The 22,337-nt window shown below is 42.0% G+C and overlaps 2 long non-coding RNA genes across 3 annotated transcripts in view; one reads left to right on the top strand and one right to left on the bottom strand.

The window, feature by feature from the left end:
* Positions 1-22,337, bottom strand: part of LOC105354499 — a 280,743-nt gene that overhangs the window by 72,121 nt on the left and 186,285 nt on the right. The window lies entirely within an intron of this gene.
* LOC105354494 lies at positions 3,414-13,688 on the top strand. 2 transcript variants are annotated; one of them, XR_002873628.1, is made up of 4 exons: positions 3,414-4,172; positions 6,379-6,529; positions 8,346-8,800; positions 13,097-13,688. It is a non-coding gene; the product is annotated as an uncharacterized LOC105354494 (long non-coding RNA). The 2 variants fall into 2 exon arrangements; XR_909100.2 differs by lacking the exons at positions 6,379-6,529; positions 8,346-8,800.

The raw sequence follows: 22,337 nt of genomic DNA on the forward strand, positions 1-22,337 counted from the left end.
CTTCTATAAACAAAATTCAGCTTAAAATTCTAAGTATTTCTTTATTTAAATGGTGAATCAGGAGCAGATAAAGAAATGCAGTCTGACAAAAGAGCTTATGTTTCGTAAAAAACACGCTGGGCGGAGCCACAAGCTCCCTGCCTCGTGGAGAAAGGAAAGTGGGCGGGCTTAGTCCAGGCTAACAACTACAGTTGAAACTCGAACGAACTCCTGCCGCTCTGCAGAAACTATGTCCTAGGAAATGACACAGGTTTTCTGATTTCTGCTTTTCTAAATATCATAAGTGGAACTTGTTATTTTTTCTTTTTTAAAATGTTCTTGTTTTAACATTACCGTGTTAAGAAAAAGCTTATAGCATCCATCCATCCATCCATCCATCCATCCATCCATCCATCCATCCATCCATCCATCCATCCATCCATCATCATCCATCCATCATCCATCCATCCATCATAGGGATGGGATTATATTAATTCACTTCCCTTTCAAGCAATTAGTCAAACTTGATTTGACAATTTATTTAATGTATTTAACGTGTCATTTATGTGTAGGGAACGTTTATTGCATATATGGCTAGGAGCCATTTCTAAACTCATAAGGATATTTTTTATTTAATATGTGAATCAAAGGATTTAATATATCTATGAGTCTTTTTTACTTTCTTCCCTTGTTTTTCCTAAAATGCACAATAACCCAGATAAATCCAAATATTTCCAGTTCTGTCATATTGATATATATATATTTAGCTTCTACGTTCATTACTAAAAACTACCGTCTTTAATCATTTGGATATATTAGTAATGATTTAGTTTGAATGAAAAATTCCTAATTGAGTCACAGAGAATAGATGTTAGTTGCATTTTTATCATTTTTCCTAATGTAAGTTTATTAGAGATGTGAATGAACCCATTTGACTGCATTTAAAGGTTATTTAAAGAATAAGTTTCTACAGAAATGTTATGTATTAAATGAGACACCTGCTGACCCGTCAGCCCGCTGCTACATTTAGTTGTCTCAGAAATAAACCTGCAGCATTTGCTGTCATTCAATCTGTGCTTCTTTACTTCAGGAAGTCCGATTCCCAGCACCGATCCAGACTATAGGCTTACATTTCCGGCGCTTAAACCGCGTGGCGGTGACGAAAACTGATGGTGGAGGATGTAGGTATTAATAGGCGCCGGACGTGTCAGTGAATGAGTTTGATGCAGGAGCAGGTGACTGAAAAGGAAACATCTCCAGCAGATTTCTAAAGGATGGCAGGGAAGGAGCACAACTGTGATGTCTGCAGGAGTCAGCACTTGTAGGAGAATTCATTTTGTTTGCTGCCTCTGTGTTCCAGAAAATGACATTTTCTATGGACTGTAAAATGTGCAGTTAATGCAAGACGACTCCACTCGACAGCTTTGGAGACCAACACAAGATGATCGCACAACTGGTGTGAAGAAACCTCCGTCCTCCTAAGCATTAAACTCTGACGGTCTTCAGAGGTTCACAGGAGCTCCAGACCAGCAGATCTGCAGATGGATCTGAAGTCCAAGCCGAGGTTTGCTGGTTCTGCTGGGGAGGGCCAGCAGCTCAGGCAGAGAGGGATCTTTTTTTTTACCTCTACCACGTTTCCTCCGCCTGCTTGATAAAAAGCTAGCAGGAAAATAAAAAACCTGGAGATGTCCAGAAGAAAATGAGTCCAGCGGGACATTTTTTTACGTCCTGGTCAGAGTGGAGGATGGACGACAAGCCTTTCTCCAACTCCGAGTATGGAAGATGGCGCCATTATTTAGCTCCTGACTTGTGCTAAAATGGTAAAAATGAACAAATCTTCGGAAGGGTTTACGTTTCGCTTGTGGCCGAGCCGTTCCAGTGTCGACAGTGAGAAGTGCTGCCATCCCAGAATCCCAAATGACAACAAACATAGCAATAGCTGTACAGTATTAGTACACGTAGAGCACCGTGTGCAAACAATTCCAGTATGTAATTTTTTAAAGTAAACAATCATGCCCACAGAGGGGCTGGATTGGACAAAGAGTCAGCAAAGGCTTATAAATAATGGAGTAACATAAACCCTTTGGGGTTCACTGAAAACCAGAAACACCAACGTATCTTTTGAGCTTTCTCATGTTGGAAAACTGGTAAAAACAACACGTATCAATGAACCATTTCTCGATGGAGATCAGGGATCATAAGTCTTCTAGAGGAAGCAGATGGGTTTTAATATGTCCTTAAACATCCGTCTCCGTCTTCTCCAAAGCACAGATGCTGTTGATGTGAATACCCTTTAGACTTGCTTTTTATTGTAATAACCTTTGTAAATATTTTTACCTCTAATATTGTGCTATTTCATTGTGTTGTAAATGTAAGTGTTGATATTTTTATCCTGTCCTAGGACAACAGATGAAATTTAGCTCCTGTGCTAACTCTGGCATATTTATGTTAAAGCAGCTGCTGAAACATTGTTTAATATGCATTGTCCTAATTCAAATAAAAGAAGAAAAAAAAAAAAAAAAAACCCTCGCCGGAACGGCGAAAAGAGCTGACAGGGCGAAGGAGTGTATCATCTGCATAATCAATGACCCCTGAACCCTGCCTGATTCAATGATGATGCATTTAGAATCATAAAAGTGCATTAATGAAAATGCCCAAATCTATGAGCACATCATAACTAGCTATTCAAGACGGGATATGGAGGTTTGGAATTAGCTTTGTAGTTTTTGGTGTATGAGTGAAGTTAGACAAGAACTTAAAAAACAGATACAGCTTCGGTTTTGTTATTAACCTACAAATCAGTGTTTTTAAAGGCAAAATGAGCCCCTGATGTCACAGCTCTCTGTGAATAATCATTTTACAGTTTCCCCCTTCATCTTTCTTTGGAAAAAATACTATAATGGCCATACTTTTGTTGTTATTTTTAGAAAACCAATAAGACAGAAGAGCTGCAGGTAATCTGAGAGGAGCACGAGTTGCTCATGAGTCGGTCATACTCCCCTCATGTTGAGGCTCTAGTTCCTTTATTGGCTCCTTCAGGTTTTTTTTTTTAATGTTTTTAACGATTAACCTTCACTAGAGCATCTTTGAAACAGTTTGCATAAACATCCTTTATCTTAAAATACCCACCTGAAGGGAAAACTATGCAAAAGCTGACATTTGATTCAACACCGATCTTTTTTTGTTGCTTCATCTTCCTTCAGAGAAACACCTTAAAAAACATTAACTTGATTAGATAAGAATGGAAAGAGCGTGCATTAAAGCGGCGCGGCGCTGACGCGAACATGCATGTGGGGCCGCCTTAATGTAAAGGCAGGCGCAGACAGGCAGGACGGTCTGTGATGCATCCGATAAGTTTGTCCCACAGCGTCGGAGAGTGATTTATGTCCCCGTGAGTGGATGGTCTTTCGCGTTGGCAAAACTGTCCAAAACAAAGCCAAAATAATCCATCTGTTGTCTGCTCTGAAAGTAGGAGAGCAACATTTTAATTAATGTAAGCCTTCATGTATATTTAGTCATTTTCCGGCTGGCGTGCACAGAATGTGCCGGGAATCTTTGATTCCATTTGTTTTCCTTTTGGTCTGCTATAATCAGGCGAGTTTAAAAATCCCGCAGGCGAGTTATGAAGCATTTCAAGGTGAAATATCGGATTTTTTTCCTCTTTCCCCCTAAGTTGATTATCCAGGAGAAATGAGAAATGAGTCTCATATTTCAAGGCAGAGTTCAGTGAACTGTGGTCATGTGATTAATACCCTTCTCAGTCTTTGCCGAAAAGCTAATGCCTGGCTTCGGGTTTACAAAAAACAACAACAACAACAACCCCCCTCCCTCCTCCCATCCGCTCAGCCTAGTTCCTCTGTCAGATATCTGTAGCGGTTGTGAGGAACTTTGATCATCAGAGTGCTGTGCTTGTCCAAACCAACTCCCACACAGTAAAAACACACACACACACACATGCGGTTCAGCTTGCGTAACATATTTTGCATTAGCTCGAACAGAGGAGGACTCTTGGACTGAAATGCCTCCCGATGGTGGCGACCGGCAGAAATAGAGCCCTGCATGAGGCTACACACTGAGCCGCACCGTTGTGTTTGCTGTGCCGGAGCTGGAGCCAAACAAAGAAGCGGGGAGATGTCAGCTGCAGCCCGTCCACGCCCACACACACACAGGAAGGCACCTAATTAGCTAAAAAAGTGAGTACCGCAGAGTAAACAGGATTAAAGGGTTAGTTCTTCCGAAGCGCCAGACTCGTCCTGACAATTATTTTTTGTTTTGTTGAGCGAGGTTTTGGGAAGTCTGGTGCGCGAAAAACAATGCAGATGATTTGGTTCAAAGTTAATGCCCCGCGGATTATTCTTTACAAAGAATAAATTATTTCTTAAAAAAAAATTCAAAAAAAAGGGGGGGGGGTGCACGGCAACAAAAAGACACATTTGGTCGGGAACAAACCCACTGATGGCCCTCTTCCTGCATGCAAACGGGTATTTTTGTAACATCACGACTAACAAACGCCCCTGACACCGCATCAAAGGAAAGTCTGACTTTAATTCACAAATTCATCCCCTCGCAGCTTTGCAGCCTGTTAACACATTTTCCTGTCAATTCATGACATGAAATCTGCACCCAAAGCAGCACAAACCTAAACTAACAGGCGTCCGAGGTCTGGGGCTATCAAAACACCAACAGATGCATTCAAACCTCAGTCTTTTTGGAGCTCATCACTCACTGCATCGCTATGGCAACCACCAACACACTCCTACGGAAGCGTCTGGTTTTAAGGTTAATAGCGGTTAACCCCAACTTTCTATTTTTAGGCTTTTTTTTGTTGCACATAGATATTTGTGAGGAGTTGATGTTAGTATTTGTACTTTTTGGGGGGAAATGGCAGTTTGATCGTGTCTCTGTAACATGTATTGCAGGATGAAAAACCGATAAAGAGCTTTTTAACAAATATATCTGTAAGTATACATATATATTATAAGAAAAAGTGATGGAAACTGCAGCGTTTTAAAGCGAAAAGTTTGAATTACAAAAGCCATTGAAGAGTCTGTCCTCTCCACAGTATGTACTTCACACTACCTATACTTTCTTATTGATGATTGATTTAATTAAAATAATCAATTGGACAGCCTTATCTTGTGTTTTTTGCATTCACCAGGTACTGTTTGAGTTGACCTTGACAGGGATTTAGTGCTTTACAAACATAATGAAATAAATGTTGGAATGTGATGTTGATTTGAGGTCTAATGTGTGTGTAGAAGTGTGTTACAGAATGTAAGAATATGCAAGATTATGCAGAAGTATTTATGGGAGTATTTGGATGTCTAGGACTATGTAGAAATGTGTTACAGTAGATAGAATTGGGTGTAGGATAGTGTAACAATTATTTTGTTTTAATGTAAAGCACTTTGTGTTATGCTTTTATATGAGAAGTGCTTTATAAATAAAGTTTGATTTGATTTGAACCAGAACACGGTGAATTCTTAGCATATGGTGTTCCCGGTGCAATACGTCAAAGCGGTGCAAATCTGGGGAATCTTGCTCCAGGCTTTATTTTTTTCACAGCTCTATTCCGATACATGAAAGGCTTGGTTTGGTAAAATTCCAGCTGGGTATAAGCCGCTGTTATTATTTCTCTTCCATGGTCTGCTTTCAAACGGTTGGCACTTCTGTGAATTAAAAAGGATGCTAACCATACGTCCCTGCCTTAACTGAGACCTTAACAGAGTCTTTAAATATTAAGTTCAACCTGGTTTAATTTTCCAGACGTGTTTGTATGTCGAATCCATAAACTGACTTAAAACCTGTGTAGCGACGCATGAACACAAGACTTTACATGCAAAAGCCTGAAACACACATTTACATGCATTTACATTCGTCCCCTACCCCTCTGGCTCCTCCCCGTTGCTCCAATTGCAGGAGCATTTGGAGCTGTAGTGGCGTCCGGCTTTAGAGGTGAGTATCCCTCCACCAGTAGTGCTATCTGCATTTTGCTTGTGACGCGGGAAAGAAACCCATATCTTCACGTGGGTGTGTTTACATTTAAATGTAAGTAACGACTTTTAAGATGACTTTTTAAAGTTATAAAAACAATGTTATGTACATATATGATCGGCGACTACTGATGACGTCATCCTGTGGTGGTAACGTCCGAGTTTGAAGACATTCAGATTCGGCCATAGACTTTTCACGTAAACGTGCGTTTTTGAGCACGGCCTGAACGTGTGTATATGCATGTAGGAGTGTGTAGGTGGGCAGCAGTGTGTATGCAGCACACAGGGTTCAAACCTGAAAGTGCCAAACGTTTTGGCAGCTTCCGGAGTCACCATGCAGCTGGTTTCCAGGACACCGTGTTGTTTTACACGTTTCCCCCTGTTGTCCCTGTGTTCATGCTTCCAGATCTGACTGAGATGCGCCTTGAGGAAAACACAAACTGAAGTTGTGTACCAGGACGTCTCCACATCCGTTTGGCTTCGTGTGATTTTTGGATGTCAAATCAAAAGGCGGTTGTCAGAGCAGACAGCTCGCTTGTTTCACGCAAACCTTCCAGGTAGCTGCAATTTATAAGAGCCGCCAAAGCGACAGACTTCACTTATCTCAGTCCCACAGTGCCCTTTCACTCAACCAATCAGGATGAAGGTTACAGGTTGGGTTATTTTTATCAAAACCACAGAAACCATTACAGATCCATGCCATCCATCCTTCTGTAGGGCATGGAGCTCCCCTCAAAGCCGTCTGTCTATCTTCCACGCCCGGGAAGCTCACAGGGGGGGTTGTTACTGCAAAGGGCCAATTTGTTTTCCTGGTTTCACTCCATCACAGGAGACATGATTTGGGACTTTTATCCATCAGGAAAACGGTCCAAATGTGCGAAAGAAAGAGTGTACTCTGTCATTACGCCACTATTGACTTCCTCCGGCGACTCCAATGAACCCACGGCCCTCACCCCACCCTCAGGAAACACCTGAACTAACAGCCGCCACGTGTCCTAAAGGTGGCGCTACTCCTGACCCGTGATAGCAGAGCTGCTGCTGGAAGGCCCAACCGGAGAAACTTCCCCTCACCTGCAGCGTGGATCATCATGTTTCATAAAGCTGAGTGCAAAGCTGTGATTTATCACGCTGCCTTATTGTCAGCGACACTTGGAATGATGGAGTCATTCCCCGGGATGAAGTTATGTCTCTACCTGCGTGGCTTGAAGGAAAGACAATCTTAGCGGCGACGGCTTCACAGAGTTACAGGAGGAGAGAAATTTAATTTGGTGAAATATTTTCACTTCCACTACAAACAGCTGCTAAATGAAAAAGCCGCCAGCTTGTACGATTCCCCTTTCCTTTTCCATTCTTGAAGCCTCCGTTTGCCCTCCTGATATCCGCCGTCCTGCCCAGTCACCTGTCACACCTGGTGGGGGCCGCCGGCCCCTTCCACCCTCATCACATCCCATCATTACGCCTCAAGCTGTCAAATTAAAACTTCCAAAACTGCATGAATGCCTCCTCGGAACTTTCCCCTTTTTCCCAGCAACATATTGTAGAGATAATTGAGAATATTAGCAGCCAGACTGTTACCCCGAGATGAAAGGCGAGCGGGGAGTGGTGACAGCTCCTCTCGCTTGTGGCGGTAACGAGGGACTGTCAAAAGTCTCTCCGTGTTTATCTCGGATCATCTAGGGGGGATTTAAAACCCTTACCTTCACAATTCCATTCTTTACGGCGCGTCCTTTATCCGCAGTGATTTACGGAGGCTCAGGCCCCGCGCCGCGTGATGAATGAGCACTCTTCACAAGGTGTCAGGGCCAGGCAGCGGTGGGCGGCAGCCGCTCCAACCCCCCTCCAGCCCCGCCGCTTCATTTTCCTCTGGCTTCCCTTTTCTCCACTCGCCCCTTCCTCTCCCATTCCATTTCCAAATTGGACTGATTAGATGCTGACCCATCAGGTGGATTTACACTGGAAACTGATTTGGACAGCAGGAGCGGCTCTTTATTGACGGCATCTGGACACCGTTTGATTGTAACCGACAGGTCCAATCGTTTCGGTTTGAGGATAGAAACAGCACAGAATGTGAAACCTGACTGTCATATCAGGATCAACTCCACAACTTTTTCTGAAATTTAATCTGGCCGCACAACATTTTGTAATCAGAAATGTTCTGATTGAATCCAGGTTTGGCATGGGTGATCTTCAGACAAATCCATGTGTGGCGTGATAGAAATGTTAGCATGTTTAGCACCTGATATTCCTCCTGCAGGCAGGAATGGAAAGGTTTATAGCTGGAATCCTTTTCATGCCTGTATAGTATTATGAACTATTAGTACATAACGTTGTTTATGTAGTGATAATTGAAAAACTACACTAAACTTTCTAAAGTGGGCAGCGCTGGAGAAGCGCGTCGTACAGGAAAACACTGCTGCCTTTGTGAGCTCGGATCCATCAGGCGGGACCTGCGGAGGCAGGCGGGGCGATCCGGGCTTTAAAGACTCCAGTGGGCCGGAGTGATCTCCTGCCAGGGACTTGACGCGCCGTGGGGCAAGTAGCGACTTTCTGATGACAGACAGAATTTTCGCTCAGTGTATTTAGACACGCATGTGCAGTGACACATGTATCAGAGGATGTACGATGGGCCATTCTGCATGTCAATCAAGTCATGTACTTCTTAGTGAGGATTATTTTTTGGTTATTTATCTTTGCTGGCCTGCGATCTACCCTCATGTCCTTGAAGATTGGCCGGCCGATCGCGATCGACCTAATGAGCCCCCCTGACCTGGAGTGTGGCGTAGGGACACCATATGACAGCATCACGCTTACTTCATCACATTAGCCATGTGAGTACTTCACAATACACCTATTACACGTGTGACAATGGCAACCTCACTGGTGTCCATGGATTACATGAAATCTTTCCACCTTTATCCACCTTTGTCATGGTAGGGAGAACACGTCAATGGAAGGGTGGGGTCATCTGGACCCCGTAAGACAGCACCAGGGCTAAGCCTCAGCTTAAGCATGTATTGTCCAGGACCAGGAACCGCTTGGGTGTATTCAGACAGCTCCCGTCTGAAAACACCCTTAATGTTGATGAATAAAAGCAGCAGCTTTGAAACGTAAACTGATGGTTTTTTAACCAGCTATAACCTTTTTTGGAAAACCAGATTTTGTGGGAGAATCCAAATAGCTTTGGCATGAAAACGTCTGTGGTAACGATTGACGTCCAGAGAGATGCGGTTGGTTTCAAAGTGCCAAGAGATCAATAACCCCATTCAGACAACGAGTGGCCTGAAACCGGAGAACTCTGCGTCTGTGAGAAAAAGGAAGTGACCGAATCAACCACAATCCACGAGGACGGTCCATCGCAACCCCTCCTCTTCCTCCAGACGCAGAGCAGAGCAGCTCATTTTCCAGCAGATTCATTCATGTCACAAGGAAGCCTTCAGGAAATCATTCCTTCACAGTAACTCTGTGAAACAGTTCAGCTGCACACACTGTTCTTATTGTGAATTATCGCTGCCATTTCTTGCACTCCGTTCTGTACGGAGCAGCATCATTCTTTAAATTGCTCTACAATCGGAACCAAGTGATCATTTTGTTCCCTCCAGAAAGTTATCTCTCAGTCAAACATGGGTATTGTTTCTGCTGCTTAAGCTCCATTTCACAGCAGTTATTGCATACATAGAACTGCACAAAAGCCCTGGCACTTTTCTTACCAGTAATTTGGAGCTTAAACTGCTTCTCTACTCATTTTCACTCAGGTTTTTCTGTTTGGCTGGAAAAAGTGCAGCTCTCTCCCTTGGGCTGGTTCTTTTCTGACTTGATCCTGTGCAATTGCTCTCTTTGAGATACCAGCCGAGTGAACTCGCCGACTTTGTTGTAAACTGAACAGGAGTCGCCGTACAAAAAGCATGGAGGCAATTTTTGGCCGATCTCACCGGGAAGTGGAGATGTGATTTTACCGTTGAGACTTCCAGACCGTCAAACGGGAGCGGAGGACCCAAAACGGCTTCACCGGATAACGTTAGCACAATATCAGCATCAGAAAATCAACTCCTCAAAAGGTAGTCTTTGGCAATAACATTTCCGCCTTTATGTCTAAAAAGTTTTGCTTTGACTCTGCGTTGAAAATCAATCGACAGAGTTTTTCAAATCCAGGACAAACAAAACCTTCTGTTTAAGAAACGTGTAAAGCCGCAGCGATGCGCAGAAAAATGAACAAGAACTTAATGTTCCAGACATAATAAATGTGTGAAGAAAACTGATATAAAGTTTTAAAAAGATCAAAAAGAAAGAAAGAAAAAAAAAGAATGAATGTTGTTGACAAATTGTGAATAAGTAAATGCACTTTTTCAGGGATTAAATATGAAAACTTCAGTTTAATGTACTATAAATATGATTATGCCATGGTATGATTCTGACTGGCTGCCGGGTCGCCACTGAAAAGCACTTATGGGCACATAGACTGAATGTTCTAAGGGCCAGTTGGTAACCAGAACAGAACCTTGGAACATAGATGGACAGACGCTCTTCCACAGTTGATCACAGCAGAAGACGGTAGAAAAAATCTCTGTCCTTCAAATGTCTCCATGATGGACACGACAGAACCTGCGTCTAGGAAACTACTGGGACTTTGTTTCTTTGAAACAACCTTTATCCTCATCACCTGGACAAACACGGATGATGAAGAGGTGAACTTTTCCTGTGAAACGATGCATTGGATGGCTTCACATGTCGTTTAGTATATAAACCACTTTCCTCCGCTGGTTAGTCCTCATACACCAGCTATGGTAGAGCGACAGGCAGGTTCTGGTGCCGTTACCGTGACAACAGTGCGTAGCAAGTAGTCCCCTCACGGTTTTAACGTTAAAAATAAAATTACTGACAATATTTCCTATTTCATTTTGCTTATTAGGGTATTGAACATGTCTTTCTTTAGGGTGACCGTGGTATGAGTGGAATAATGCCATTTATGGACACCTCCTTATCTAAATTATATATTTTTGAGACTCTAGTCAAATGAAAGCTCCTCAAAGTTACCATAATTGACCTTTGCTTTTTCTGACATCAGAATTTGTTTAGCTCATAGTTTATTGGTTCTTATTCCTTTTGGTTTTTTATGTGCTGCAATAGTTTTGCTAGTGTTGCTATAGTTGACCTGCTTCACAGTGAAGGGCCGATAAAAACCAATCTAGAAGTAAATACATGTATTTCAGTCTTTCTGTTCATTGTGTTATTTATCTTTGTGTGTTCATAAAGTGGGCGGTGCCATCCTAGGGCTAAATCTACCTTCACTGGACTTCACCTGTTTTTCTAAAAGGCAATGGTTCCACATCGGAAACCAATCCCTGTCCAGATCCAGTAACGCTCCACCCACCTCATTTGCATATTTGGGCAATCTTATTTTGACGTCTCATCATGACTACGCTAGTACATTTTGAGATTTTACTTTTAAGCCAGTAAACAAATTCAAGAGTTTCTACAAACATACTTTAGTTCCCACAAATAGTCAGTGCCTCTCTTTCTGGGGCGGAGCCTCCAGAAATGACCAATCAGAGCACACCTACCCATACAGTTGCTGTTCTTTTTTTTTCTTTTTGTATAACTTTTGGAAGTAAATTTGTCCGAACTGGCCTTTAACCGGCAGAGCTGCACATAAATCATTTATCTGGAGACTTTTTTTCATATTCATGTGTATAAAATGCTCAAATACTATAAAATTAAATGGCATTTTGGCTGCTCTGTGCGTAAGATGAAATGTGCAGCTAAGTGTAAAATGCAGCAGTCCAAGTTTTGTTGGGTGATGTGCGGTGTCTCGTAGTTTAACTAAACTGCAGCCGGGTCTCATTGCAGTGGCTTGCCTGTATCAATTTCATGGTCCGCAGCCCCTGACAACCAGCAGGCTGCTGGGAAATCATGTGATTCAGCAAAATCATGATTCAATTATGTTATTTGCTATTGAGAGCTGCAGTAATTAACTTGATCTTGCCACCCCGGCAATTGATTTTCGACTGGGTCATCAGCATGCAAGCAGCTAGAATAACACGCCATCTCCGTTTGAGCAACTCGCCACTAAGTTCTAGAGAGAGTGGAGGCGGCGGCGACAATCAACAGCAGGTTGGAACTTAGGATTAAACGGTGAGTTTTCGCATTAATAAACGCACCCTGCCTTCCAGCTAACAGCTAGAGAGAGCCTTTCCGAAAAACTGGACTTCCAAGGTTTTACGTTTTTACGTTCTGAAAGAAAGACAACGAAGAAGGAAAAGGAAAAAAAGAGGAGTGACAAAGTGAAGTGTCATTTTATTGACATTGTTATGCTGACAACACGTTAAGATTTGTTTAAAGAGTTTGGATATCCAGCCTGGGATCTGCTGGGAGTGCGTACATGACTTTGCATAAGCGCGGCGCGATTAGCATTCAAGGGTGGAGGCGGATTCTTGCTGACAAGTCATGGCTCAATCATTTTAAAAACAGCAGGTCCTTTGTGTTTGTGCGGCGGCGAGTTTGTCAGGTTAGTCCATTACGCACAGATCAGCCACGGATGAAGCACAAACACAAGAACGCCGTCAAGGTGATCTTAGTTCCACATTTTTAAATCACTTTCCCTCAAAATTTGATTTTCCCTTCAGTTCCACTCATTTTTATTTCAATTTACAGGCAAAACAGTGAGGCGCGTGGGGAGATCTGGGGCTGAGCGTGCTCCGGCACTTCTTTGAAGAAAGATTATTTCACATCATCTAACGAACAAGCCCCGTTTCAGAAAGGTGCCCCTCTCTTTCCATTAGACGGCGTGCCGCTCCGGCCGCAGGAGCTCAACTGAAGCATGATGTTCCAGTCTGCTGGCCAACAGCCTGTGCCAGCTCCGGCTTGGAGAGACACAGCAGATATTTCAGGAGATTTGATTTTCTTTTTCCTCCAACTTCACCGCTTAAAGATACCCCCCCCCCCCCCCCCCCCACCTCCGTTTGATCCACGTAGAGCAGAACTGAAGCGGGTCGGCGTGAAGGCAGATCACGGGAACATCCTCTTTCTTCTTTGATAGAAAACATGAGGATGGAATATGTTGGTTTATGTCCACAATTTCTATAAGAAGAAGTTTTCACGATAAATTCCCATCATGCTTCTGTCTACAGGAAGTGAGGAGAACAAGAGGACCAAAGTAAGCGTCGGTCTGAAAGGGCAGCAAAGTGAAATCTCATCCAGGATGTCATGGAAGGAGATCCGGAGAACCGCAGGCCTCCCTGGACTCGCTTTCCTTTACAGACAAAAACGCTGCAACATGAACTGCAAAACAGAGTTTTGCTACACACCAAAATAAAGGAACGGCAAAAAATAAACAGATAGAGTGAAAGAAAAGAGAAAAGATAACCTGGAAAAACAGGAACCTTCTCAAGAGCGAGGACCCATCCAGGAGGTCATGAACATGGAAGGAGGAGCATCTTCATCAGATGGGATTCACAGCAGAAATGTGTCATCAGAGTTTGTGCAAGTTTAGATTTTTTGTTAGCAAATGTTTCCAAAATAAGATGACTAAAAGTCGTGGTATTAAGTAGTATGTATTCAGGTTTAACCCTTTAGCCCCTGAGCTGTTGCTGATTCAAAGACGTCTTTGAGCGTCCGTTACGCATCGACCATTAAAGCAAATTACAGAATTCTGACAGCAGAGAAAAGTAGATTTGCACCGATATGCAACACTTCACAAATAAATAAATACACACATACCAACGCAAACAAATCGGTTTCAGAATCAGAATCATTATTAAGTTTGTAACCCTTGTGCTATCCTAGGCACTTTAATGGGAGTCGGGTCATCTAGACCCACTAGACAGAGCTCTGAACCTTTTTTCTTCAATGATTTGTGATCTTCACTGGTGTCCATGGATTACATGAAATCTTTCCACCTTTATCCACCTTTGTCATGGTAGGGAGAACACGTCAATGGAAGGGGGGGTCATCTAAGATAGCACAAGGGGTAAGCAGTCAAAATAATACCATTTTTACTTTACAACCAACTACTACACTTTTAACTTTACTATTAACTACCACCAATGATTTAACTTTAGTATCAACAACTTTTCTACCAATTATTAGTTTACTACCAACAGCCAGCTTCAATACTGTAAAATCTGTGTGTAATCAATGTAAATCCACAGCCAACTACTTCACTTTACTACCACTTGCCTTACTGTAGTAAAGTGTTAAGTGTAAAGTTAACTACATAAATGATCGATGAGTGATGGCCATTCAAAGAACATAAAGACTGAAGCTCTAGTATTCAAGGCTTAACGATGCACCTTCTCTGTCCTGCAGCAGAAAGCGTGAGTCCAAATTTACAAACCACCCCCAGCCGTTTGTGGGAGGGGTTGAGTCACCAGCTGCAGCATCAGCTGAGTGTTGAGAACAAAAACATTCAGATCCAGATAAGAGTCTCCAGAATGACGTGATAGGTTGAGTTGAATTAGTATTTGAGTATTTTGATGCTCGTGACACACCACCAATAAAATAAAATAAAAACCCTCCCCCTCTCCAAAAGGCAAAGTTCTGGTGACAGTCTTGACCTAAATCTGACTTTAAACATTCAAGCCAGACCTGGATGTGTCTGAATTCAGTCTTTTGTGTTTAGAGAGAAGCTGGATTTATTCACGGGCAGGGGAAACCATCACGGTGGCTGCAGGGGGTCAAAAAACGTGTTAAGTTTAGAGACTTTTTACACAGAAAAAAAGCAGCTTTGGAAAAGTCCAAAAGTATCTGTCAAAGACTTTCAAATTTTTGGTTTATTTATCGTAAAATGATCAGAGATGTTTGTGTGTTTCAAAATAATCCAGTTTAATCTGGAAAACCCTCACATTCCCTTCCTTCTGCCAACAGTCACTCCTGGTTTCTCACAGATCATAAATTACATCCTGCAGGATCTGCACCAATTTTTTTAATAAAGTCTGATTAAAACTACGATGTTACTGGGAGTTAAATGAAGTCCGCAGTGTCCAACATCATTAGCAGTCCAGAAGCATATTTTCTGATGAGCCAAATGTATTGATGTATTGATGAGAAGCAGCGCGAGCGTCTGGGTTTCTCAGCACTGTCAGAAATCACTCCGGCTTCGGCTCTCATGACGAGAACACGCGTGACAGTTTAGCTGACGTCCATGAACTTCGCTGCTCCTCTCCGCGCTGTAACATTATTAACGTCTGGGTACATATTTCAGCGCTGGAGAATGTAAATCGATACGCCGTTAATTTAATTTGAAAAAAAAAAAAACGACAACAACAAAAACGGCCATCTATGCAGATAGCAGACAGCGAGCGGTGCCAAGTTCCAGCAGTAATTTGTTTGGAGCTGTCATCTTCTGAAATCAATCTTCACTTAAAGAAGAAACTGTCGTTTTGATGCCTTCAAAGTTACCTAAAGTATGTAACACAATAAACCGGTTAAACTTCTGCAGCGTAAAACTTTCACAAAGTAGAGCAAACGCTGCCAGAGGAGGTATTTTTAGCCGGACCAAACTTGGGGGTGCACCGTCTCTTGTAGTTAAATTTATCCGTTTCTGCCGTAACGCGGTGCTTTAATTAAAGGAAGGAGACTGGAGGTGCCAGGCAAAAACAAAGTGCAGACATATGGTGTTAGTATGCTCTGGAGCCGGCTGCACAGCGTGTTCTCCAGGATAAACAACATCATACAAGCCCACTTCAAAGAAATCCAAGTGGGATGATGGGGAGATGATGCTTTCTGCTGGCTCCTGCCTCCCTGCAGTTTCGGCGCATTAGCTCTGCAAAGTGACGGACTAGCACAGTTTGGAGCAACACCGCGGCCGTTTTGTCATGTGATCCTCAGTCGACGTTTGAACCCCTTGAACTTATCGGAAATTACTTTTTGATGAAATAAACGAGGCATCGATCGGTCAGACCTCTTTCAATGTGATTGCTCTCGACAAGCAACAAACTTTTTAAACATTTTTTATCTGAATCATTTCTTGGCCGTTGGCCATTTTTGTAACTTTGTGTTTGTTTGTGTAAATAAAGTTGTACAGCCACACAGATGAGGCCAAAGAGCTAAAAATAAAAAATAAAAACACCAAGGCCGACTCTCACATAGCTGCCAGCAAGCCCCTTAACTAAGTGGCTCCTCCCCCTGGCGCTCCAAACAGGAAGTAATTGCTGGCTCCAAAAAGACAACATCCCATAAACTTCAATAGAGAAATAAACAGCTGTTACCCAGTCAATCTATTGGTCAGAAGAACCATCAGATACCCTGTCTTAACATGTTTTTGATAATCCTCATCTTTTTCATATTTTTTTCTGTAGTTCAAGTTATTCCAGTTATAAACTGACCAATCAGATGCCTCACTGAAAGTAGGTGGAGCCTGCTGGCACAAGTTGGATTTGCAACCATACGTTTTCCTAATAGAACACGACAATTTGGAAAAATAAAATAAAAAATAAAAACTCCTCCAAGATTTTGCACTTTGTTAGTTTTTGAGGCAAATTAAAAATTACATTTTTGCAAAACTGTGATGGAACCACTTATTTTGACCTAAATGAGTCACATGACCAACAACCAGGAAGTACTAAACGTTGTACTTCCTGAAATGACTGGTGAAAGAACAAAATTCTGTGAAAAGGCCCCCCACCCACTTCAAGCTTAAACTTACATGCCCAGAATCCCGTGGGTGATATCAGCAATTATCCATCCAGTGTTCAAAGCATTGTTAAAGCTGGGAATGAAGCGGTTGGCTCTAAACCTAGGACAAATCCCAAAATGTAGAAGTTTTTCAGCAAATTCAGCAGGTGGCCGCCCCCGGGTTTTGAGAAAAGTTAAACGGCGTCCCCTGACATCTAGCCGCACGGACACATTTGGAGGTTGTGCGGTGGCAGTCTAGTGACATGCGAGTGGCAGGAAGGCAGCGGCGTGATAATTGACTCATGGGAGGGTCTCCAAGGTCCCAAACTCGTCTGATTATCTGCCGATTTCCGACTCCCGCCCCTGTGCTGCCGTCCCACTGCCACCGTCTGAACGTTAGCAATAGTACGGTAGCAGCATGAAGTCTCTGTGGGACTTGATATGAACGGCCGCCATCCAACAGATTTCGTAATGTCCCCTGTAATCAACGTAATCAACGCCGCCCAACGGCTGCCGTCTGCATTCATGACCACGCCAACGATTTTTCATAAAGTCTGGCGGTGGCAGCTAGTCTTGAAGATTCTTCTGATGCCTCCTCATCGCGCAGTTGTATATGTGACATTAAATGCAAAGATAGGGGGGAAAGAAAACTGATAAAGATGGGGATGAAGAACACATCTGCTACAATCTGGGTTGTGGAATTCCAAATAAGCCATTGAACAACCCTTTCTCAAACTCAAATGGTTTCTCTAGCTATTGTGACATTACGTTGAAAAACAATAATTAAAGGCTGAGGACAGTCAGTTTTTATTCTTTCTATTGATATTTACATTTGAAATGATTCTATGAATAGAATTTAACTGGCAAGCCTCTTTCAGAGGATTTCTAAGAGTCCATTTATCAATTAACTAAGGCTTATTGGAGGGAGCTGGACATGAAGCGTTACTTTTTGACTTTTCTGCTGGAGGCGGATGGCTGGCGAGTACAAGCAAGTGACAGCTAATTTCCCCAGACACTGGAGGTAATGACCAGGCTGCAGCGCGCCCGTATTTAATCTAAATTCCACCGCAAATGAGAGGAGCCTGTTTTGAAAATACAAAATGACAAATGCGTGTCTCATATCGAGCGCGCGGACATGTGTAATGGATATTCTTCGTCACACGTGGTATTCGTCAGTCGTCCTGCTTTGGAATTCAGAAATCCTTGTCACTGTTGACGGCCAGACGGACTCAAACTCCAACAGAAAACACTGTAAAATGATGTTATGGGATGTGACACGGTGTGATGTAACATCACATGAAACCTGTCACAAAATAAACGACATCACGCCTGATTTTGTCATTTCCTGTCGCCCCCGCCGTCCTCTTGTATGTTGTCCATCACTTTCCCGGAAGACAAACGAGTCCCTGGTCCAATCCATCTTCCGTCTCCACCGTTTGTCTTTCCGAGTGTCATCCTCACATGTTAGGGCATCAGCTGTGAAGACATCTCTGGATGAGGTCAGCGCCAACACTGTGCCTCTATTAAATCTCTTAAAGAGAGCGTGCTGCGCCGGCGTGTTGGGCTTTTTTATCCTCAACGGCACAACACCACCACCCCCTCAAACGTGACAGCAACCATATGCCGCGCCGCTTCCCGACAGGAAGAAAGATAAAGAATGTAAATAAGCAATTCAACCGCGCAGAGTTCTTCAAACCTGGAATGTGTTTTTCTTCTCTCTTTTATTTTACGGCTTAAGCAGACGGCAGATGGTTAAAGTGACAACAGTCTGCTGAGCGGCAGATAAACTGCAATCCACAACAGTAAACAAACTCAGTAGGACATTATGATTTCAAACGGATAACTGATGCAAGCAATTCATGCCGCATTTAAACATTGGCTTCTGAGACAAAGTATTGGCTTTCTTAGCTTATTATCTTCTACAGATCTGTCACAGTAAAACTATTTAAACCAAAGAACAGGAGTGAACTCTAGACGCAGTTTATAACGTTTTTTCAGCCAAAAAAGTAAATGCACCCCGAACTTTGCAACAGGTTATCTAAATTTCCGCCTAAACATGTGTAGTCAGGTGTTTGTGATGACTGTCGGTAAGTTTTCCGGTAAGTTTAACGCCAAACATTAAGGTCAAGACAATCACCTTAACACCTGACCTGCAGCTCCAGTGTTGACGTTCTTCAAATTGCCATAAATCTTTGACTCAATGACAGTAATACTGACAGATTCTGGAGCACAGATAAGTACTGATATGTAACACTTTACAGTATCCGGGAACTCCTTACATGATTGAAATATACCAATTGATTCTGACAACACAAAGTGTTGATTAGCAACAAAAAGACGCTGTTTACCACATCGGAATCTGTTGGAATTATAATAAACTGGAAAACATTCATAGAGTTACGGAACCAGTGCACTGTCCACAGAGCGCAGGGACATAAGGTGACTAGACTGGTAAGAAGGTGCAGTACCTGCCAATGAGTAAAAAAACAATGAGAATTTAAATAAAAATCACAGGCAGTCAGTTAAAAGAGACCAGGATCAAGGTTATGTGCTCAGACTTCTTTGTACCACAAATAAATCTGGTTCAAAAGCAGCTGCCTCGTTATTGAAGCTTTGGGCAACCTGGCATATAAGTAGCTGCAATAATTCAGCCTAGGCAACACAAAAGCATGCGTCACAATTTCAAGATTTGACTTTGATAAAAAGGTTTCATCCTGGTTCCTGCATTTACCTGGAGATCCAGTTTCAAGGTAGCATCATGTTTTCTATCTAGGTCAGAGACCACAGAGTGTTCAAACGGGGCGAGTGAGAGGAGATCAAGGCCACGATCCGTTCGAACCACTGGGAGAAAACACAATTACTTCAGTGTTTGCTTCATTAAGCCCAAGGTAGTTAACCGACATCCACAACCTGACTTCATCAGGGCAGTCAGTTATTGCCTTAACTGTGCAGTCAGGACCCTTCTATGTAGGGACATAGATTTGGCAGTCGTCGGCATAAAGATGGAAACCCATCTTTAGCTTACAAAATGGGAGGGTGTCAATAGAGAAAAGCAAAGCGCCCAGAACCGACCCCTGAGGAGCTCCCCACCTCTTGGATGAGTGAGGGCCCATGAAAGATCTGTCTGTGACACAAGACATCGTCCAGCGCTTCACCAGAAAACCCCGCCCAGTGATCCAGCCAACCAATCAAGATTTCATGATCAGTCAAAAACTGCCGATAGATCCAAACCAAAAGCACCACCAAATCACCTGTATCTGCAACCGGTGCTAGAAAAACCTCTGGAACCATCAGATCATAATTTTTTTGTCAAATCAGTCCACAAAATATTAATCCAGAAGGTTTTTAACTGTCTTATGAGAGGCTGGCACTTCTTCAAACCCGATTCATAAGCCTTTTATGGAGTCTAATGCGTTTCTATTTGTGACTTAAACTACATAAAAACAATCGTTCCCTTAACTTTTGATTGCTCACTTTCAGTCACAGTCATGTCTTTACACCTTTGATCATAAAAACCGGAATAAAATTAGGGTTTTTTCAACTGAAAAAACAAAACAAAAACAATCTGCATCTTATTCCATCGGCAGACCAAAGTTTACTGCAGTAAATAAAATGCATACATCTTTGTCATGGTTTTGAATCATTTAAAATAAGATCGCATAGTTTCCCTCTGTAAACTCCAGTCTGTGAAGAAGACCAATAAATCCCGGAGAAGATAAATCTGGTATGAAGGATGTCTGGGAAGAAAGTCTGCCGAGAATTCAGAGAAGATGTGAAATGCCAGCGAGTTCAGGTCGAGGTCATGCGGTATCTTGCAGCGATCGAGCAGCCTCGGATTCAGCAGTTATTTACTTATTTACTCTGCATTACCTGCTGTTATGTAAAGCAAAGCATGGCACAGGTTTATCTGCAAAAGCACTTGACACAGCGCAGTAACACCGGCGTGACTCCTTTAAACCTGCTTTCTGAGATAAAGCCAGGTTAAAGCGGTGAATAATGAGAATGAGACACTGAGGTGCTCTAAGATTATGCTAACCTCAAAAAAAAAAGGAAAAAATACACCTAAAAATAGCTAAATGTAGAATCTCAAAAGGCCAAAAAAAACTTTATTCTGACTGTTGTTGCCGTAGAAAACTTTTTGCTGACGGAAAAAGGGGAAGTATTTTATTTTGCAATTTAAAAAAAGCAGCGTTACCATGTCACCAAATTATCTTGGTCATTTTCAAACCATCTGTTGAAACGTACACATTTTTTTTTTCACTCATTTATTCCGTTATGTTTAATCGAGCTGCTGTCCACGAACAAAACTCCAGCTGTACGTCAACATTTTTTTTAAGTCAAGAAGACCCAACTTTCAATCAAACCGATTTTTTGTTTAGATTTACAGGAATTTATCATTTCTATGCTTCAAATATAAAAGGATTTAAACTAATGATAAACTGAAAAGAATAATGAAGATTTAAGGATCTTTTATGATGCAACAACGAAAAAAACTAAACAAACAGAAGAAGGTCTGTATTAAAAAATCTACAAGAATACATTTTAACTGAAACATTAAAGAACTTCAAATCAACAGGAAGGAAGTAACTCTTATGCTGAGTGACAGGTGTCAAACTCTGTCCCACATGCTATCCAAGTAACATGTCCTTGTGTCTTTTTATTGGCAAAACACACCTGATCCTACGGTGGCCCAGAAGGGTCACAACTGAACTTTGACCAATCAGGGACTCAGATTCGGTCGTGCCATTTGGAACGGAAGATCCAACCGTTTGAAAATTGATCATTAGAGAGAAATTAATAATTGCAATTTGTGCCAGCCTTTCATACATTGCAGGAAGTCTGGAGCAAATTTTGCACAAAACCTCTTCCATCTGTGAGTTTGTGCGCTATCGTAGTGACAGCCCATATGCTAAAAGCACGTTGAAGAAAGCCCGTTTAGCAAGTTCTTGAATACGCAACACATGTCTGGTTTGCACGTATATTTACATGAAATTGTGAAAATTTCAGAATTGAAATGTGATTTTTAGTTTAAAAACACATTTTGAACTGAACTTAATCGAGGTATAACAGAAAAACGGACCATATTGTTTGCATCTAGGTCATGTTTGACCAATGTGATTTAAAAAAAAAGAACATTTTTAAAGCTCAACTCTTTTGTTGCTGACTGGTGGGGGCTTGTCCGGGATTTTACTCATCAGTTTTTCAAAAACTTAAGACAACATGTCAGCGAAAAGTAACAACAATATTACTAAGATGAAGTTGTTTTCCAAAATAGTGAGAAAACATCATTTGAATTTTTTCGTTTGATGCATTTCATCATGCCCCACGACAAATATTTTTATAAAAATCCAATTTATTTTTACAACAGGCACACCTTCCTGCAAGCCTTTCTCATTGTGTTACAGTTCATTTATTGCATGTTGTCTGGAAGCAGTTATATTTCACTGCGCTCATTAAACAGGTGTGCACACAAAGGAATGAGTCAGCAGTGCCTCTCAAAGAATTCAGCAGAAATGCAAAAACAGCTGCAGATGACTAATCATTGAGCAGCTAGCAATGACTTTTCCATTTGGCCACAGAATTCTTGGCATTTAGAGGAGAATTTGTGTTTTGTAAATCCACAAACAACCGTTTTTCTTGTTTGTTTTTTTGTTTTAATTTCAGCAGCAAAAAATAATACATATATATATATATATATATAGAAAATCACATAACTTTAGTTCATCTCTCTTGACTTGAACAGGAACAATAATTATG

Source organism: Oryzias latipes, chromosome 8, assembly GCF_002234675.1.
Source record: "Oryzias latipes chromosome 8, ASM223467v1".
Taxonomy (NCBI): Eukaryota; Metazoa; Chordata; class Actinopteri; order Beloniformes; family Adrianichthyidae; genus Oryzias; species Oryzias latipes.